We start from the raw sequence: 4,891 nt of genomic DNA, 5'->3' as shown, positions 1-4,891 counted from the left end.
GCAAGGAACTTTATCCTCTGACTCAGTTTCTCCATCTGTAAAAAACAGTTTAACAGACCTAATTCATGACATTGTACTAAGTAAGATAATGTACGTATAGGACTTAACAGAGTTTGGCATACGGTAAGTGCCAAAAACTATCTGAGATCAAACTTCACATTTGGTAGGAAATTTAAAGTGACCAATTATCCTACAAATATTGCTCACTATACCAAGCCCACATCTAGTTATTTAACTAAAATACTGAAAATAAATAGACTGGTCAAACATTTGAGCTGATTAATAAAAATTTCCACCTTAACAATGCTTTGTCCAGGTCCATATGGTACTATGCCAAGAACCCAGTAGACTTACCTGCAAAAAACCATACAAAAAATAAGAATTGACACCAACTATGATTATCAAGTTACTAAGGACTCTGATGTATATGAATGTATTTATAAACACAACCTGAAACAACATATATATAAACAAGGAAAGAATATTCAAAATGCATAAACAGTTCATTTATTTTTGCTTTCTATAAAATATTATTACAACCATATATATTAATACTTGTACAAGAACCACAAGTTTTGGAGGTTAAAATGTACCTACCCTAGGAGGACATGATTTGGTCAGAAGAGTGAGAGTACTGTTCATGATCAACATATTCCTTTAATATGTTGTAAAGCACTTTCCCATTCATTATCAACTCAGTGCCTTGCATATAGTATATAATTGTAAAAATAAATCCCAGGTGCTTTCTAATGCCATTTGTATTCTGTTCAAACAATGGCATGTTTAGAGAATGGTTAAATATCTACATTTCTTTTTTAAGTCTTTCTGGTCAGCTCTTCTAATTTGGGGAGTTTAAGTGAAAATCTAAATTATAACACACCGTGTTATATAGAGTCAACCTGCCTTACATGTTAGTTTCTATATTTTTGTTATAAAAATAACATTCTCTATGTATATTTCACATCATGAGTTTATTACATTCTATATGTACATTTCACATCGTGAGTTCATTACATAGTTTCAACTGAGATTCTGAATGCAACAGATATACAGTTAAGCAGTTAAAAAGTAATTTTAATTACTAGGAAATGTTAACCAATCAACTCACATTTGTTCTGGTTTCACCCGGAGACAAAACTGGAGAGAACTAACCTAAACGAATATATCTATATTTAGAATTATTGTATTTGCAGAAGCCTCTCGCAATTAAAGTCTTATCACGAGGTACAATTCCGGTGTCTTTGTGTTTCATCATGACAACTACGCAGTAGCAAAGTGCAACAATTTTCTGAATATTTTAAATATTATTTTATTTTCTTATACCCGTTAGTGTTAAGAATGCTTTTGTTAAGAAATCTCACAAGCTCTAATATGTTATCCAACTTTAAACCTTAAAAGAAAAATAATTCAACATGTGAAGTTTCCCTATTAATTCTGAAATTTAAAACTAACATTATTAGTTTGCTTATGTTTGGGACTTTTAAAGACCAATCACATCCCGGATATTATTCGAGGGTCAAAGTCTAAAGCTGAGTATGGTTGGGTCGGCAGGGAACAGCCCGATGGCCAAATGTAAAGCCCCACGGCAAGGTGCATGTCGGGCAAAAAGACCAGGAGCAAGACTCCAACGGGCACGGCAGCTCGAGGGCACTTAGTGGGGCGCCCCAAACCTCTGCCGCCCCCAATTTTCCTAGCGTGCCCCGCCTCTCTCCGTCCTCGCCTCCGGCCCGCCCCTTCCTCCCGGGCTAGCCCCCGCAGTGCCCGCCCAACTCCAGGACTACGCGGAGAGACAGAAACCAAAACTCGGCACACACGGAAAGCCTGGGTAAGAAACGAGGCCCCACCCTGCCAAGAGGGGCGGCTCATTTAGAAACACTTGGCGGCAAGTTAACAGGAAGCGCGGAGGCACATTTTTTAGGTCTTTTAGAGTACCCTGCCGCCTAGTAATCTCATCTTTTGTCCTTTGACAGGCCTCCTTAAAGCCCCAGCTCTGAGCGCTTTCTGGGCAGCTCTTGACTCGAACTCCACTGCGGCCCCTCAATGATGGCAGCCATGTTAGGTGCATCCGGGTATGTCGAGGAGCCCCGACCAAAGTCTCCCGGAAGTGACGCGAGCGCGGAGGGATTCGCGTTCGGCTGAGGTGAAGGGGCTCCGGAAGCGGGTGCGGTAGAGACGGTGACAGGAAAGGTTGGGTCTTATTCACTACCGAGTTCTTGTATCCAGTTTTATGTGTCATGTGTTGTGCTCGACATCAGCATTGCCGTGCCATTTAAATCCTCTCTTCCCAACAGGCCCAGGAGGAAGAAATTTTATCCTTTCCATTATGGAGACATTAAGGGTCGCAGAGGGCAAGTGAATTGTCTAAGGTCATTCAGCTTGTATTGGAGCTGGTCTGACCCCCTCAGTTTGGCTGCGGAGACTGTCTTTTAAATCTCCGTAATGCCTACGTTTCGCAAAATCCCAATCTCTGGTGCTTGCATCCTGGCAGGTAGCTTCGGTAGGGGCGTTCACCTTCAGCTCGGCAACATTTGCCCATGGAATGGTGCCAAGCCACCGTGGTCTTTGCGGTGGACACAGACCGAACTGTAAACTAACCCAGTGCCCTGGGATCTCACTTGGTCTCCTACCCCTTGAGTCTGCACATGCAGGGTTCTTGCTGACCTCGACCGCAGGTTAACTGTGGGGATTGGGCACTGACTGTTGGAGCTGGGAAACATTTTAACTCCTGTCGGGCACTTGTAAAGTCAAGACTGTTCAGACCATTCGAGGCCTGTCATCATCGTCCAGTCGGTCTTGATAAAGGACTGGCAGCTATTATTTTGGGTTTTCCACCAAATCAGTTGTTTCTCTTGGTTTCCATTTCTTTAGAATATAACTGAGAACCAGTACTTTGATCTTATGTCAACATTAACTATAACCAGCTTTCAAATACTGAAGTGTGAATAGCCAGTGAGGTCTTTTTTTCTTTTTGCTGTGTTTTGTTTTGTTTTCTTTTTCTTTTTCTTTTACAGAGAGGCCACCAGGTAGGGAAATAGCCACACACACCCCAACACCTCCTTAGAATGGGAACTCTGAGACCCCTGGGTGTCAAAGGTCCCAGGGGCAACGTGTCCTCAGGGAAGGACAGAGCCCAGTGCTGGATATCATGGGAGTGAGGCAATATTTTTGTAAAAATAAATTATGTATAGAAAAAAGCACTAAACAAATACATCAGAATTTAGAATGATAATATTTGAAGAGTGGCCACTTAATTCTTTTCTTTTTATTTTTTATATCTGCTACAATATCTTTTTAATATAGGGAAATAAACAAATTGACCACAGCAAATCGTTTTTAATGGCTTGCGATAATGAAGACAAAGGCATATTGCCAGATTTTGACCAATGACAGTCCTTGACACAAATTACAGGAATTCTGTTAGGAAAAACATTGGTTTTTGTCAGGATGTTATCAAAATACAGTTTGGGTATTGATGTTTTTCACACACCTTTGTATAAAAATATCCTACAATCAAAGTTTTTCTTCTAAGAGAAAGAGAAGGATTTGGGGCACTTGAAATTCTGGAGAACAAGTATAAAAAGCTATTTTTATTCTGCTTTCTTTGGGGTACAGCTTTAAGCTATTTATCAGGTTTAGACTGTGCAAAATAAAGGTTTCATTCTCTATTTCTGTATTCTGCTTCCCGCTGTTGCTCTTTAGTGACCTCTCAAGGAGTGGCACAGAAATACAGTGAAAACATAGACGAGAAGAATGAGAAGGGATTGGGGAGGAAGAAAATATAAAATGTAGGGGAATAAAGGAAAATGCTGATATTGGGGGATATTGGGGTTGAGGTTGCTTTGTAGTTCCAAGTTAGCATGTAACAACCTTTTTATCTAAGTCTTGGCACAAAACCTGTTGTCCACTCAAATAGATTTGCATATACAATGTTCCCACTCACACATTGAGCACCCACTATGATAATTCTTACCAAACTTTCAGCATTATACTCCTACAAATTAGACATATATTTTGACAAAACCTAGAGTGTTCTGAACAACAAAAAAAGTAAAATACCATAGATTCCCCTGGGGTTCCTTCTTACCATATCATTCGTTCATCCTGTAATTAGTAGCATAACGATACTGGAGTGGGAGTGTTGCCTGCAGCATTGTAACACAACAACTACGAAACATCAAGTGAGGTCCTGACAAGATGCATGTCTTCAAAGGAAGTATCTTTTTAAAAAAAATTTTAATGTTTACTTTTGAGAGAGAGAGAAAGAGACAGAGTGTGAGTGGGGGAGGGCAGAGAGAGAGAGAGGGAGACACGGAATCCAAGGCAGGCTCCAGGCTCTGAGCTGTCAGCACAGAGCTCAATGTAGGGCTCAAACCCACAAACCACGAGATCATGACCTGAGCCGAAGTCAGATGCTTAACTGAACGAGCCACCCAGGCGCCTCTCAAAGGAAATATCTTTATGTTAGTCTGGGCCCTCAGAGAAACAGTTAAGATGAGATTAAGTGCGCAAGAATTTGTTAGAGGAAACAGTTGTGAAAGAGAAAGGAGAGAAGGCTGAGAGAGCCATCAGACTGGTGCAAGTCTGAAACTCTGTGAAGGAGGTCGGAGGAGGTTGGTGGAAGTGTCTCAGGCTGCTGAACAGTCTAAGGAAGATTTGGCAAGGCTGTTGGGAATGCTCAAGCTAAAACTGCCATCAGAGGAGTCCTCCTAGGAAGGAGTCTGCCTTATTATCTATGCTGCATTCAGTCACTGGCTGGAGCAGCCCATGGAAAGCTTGCTCTTTGGTGCAAATGTGGCAGAAGATTTCAGAGGGTAACCTCTGGGGCCCTTGGTCAGTTTTGCTCCCTGTATTTGGTAACCACAGTCCAAAAACTGGCTATTCAATTATTGGA

The 4,891-nt window shown here is 41.3% G+C and overlaps 1 non-coding gene across 1 annotated transcript; it reads right to left on the bottom strand.

Moving 5' to 3' along the window:
• Positions 1-3,066: 3,066 nt before the first annotated feature.
• Positions 3,067-3,155, bottom strand: LOC115527860. Its single transcript, XR_003973087.1, has one exon. It is a non-coding gene; the product is annotated as a small nucleolar RNA SNORD88 (small nucleolar RNA).
• Between the last annotated feature and the right edge of the window lie 1,736 nt (positions 3,156-4,891).

This window comes from Lynx canadensis, chromosome D2, assembly GCF_007474595.2.
Source record: "Lynx canadensis isolate LIC74 chromosome D2, mLynCan4.pri.v2, whole genome shotgun sequence".
Classification (NCBI taxonomy): domain Eukaryota; kingdom Metazoa; phylum Chordata; class Mammalia; order Carnivora; family Felidae; genus Lynx; species Lynx canadensis.
The sequence above is the reverse complement of the archived record's forward strand: the minus strand, read 5'-3'. Positions and strand labels throughout refer to the sequence as shown.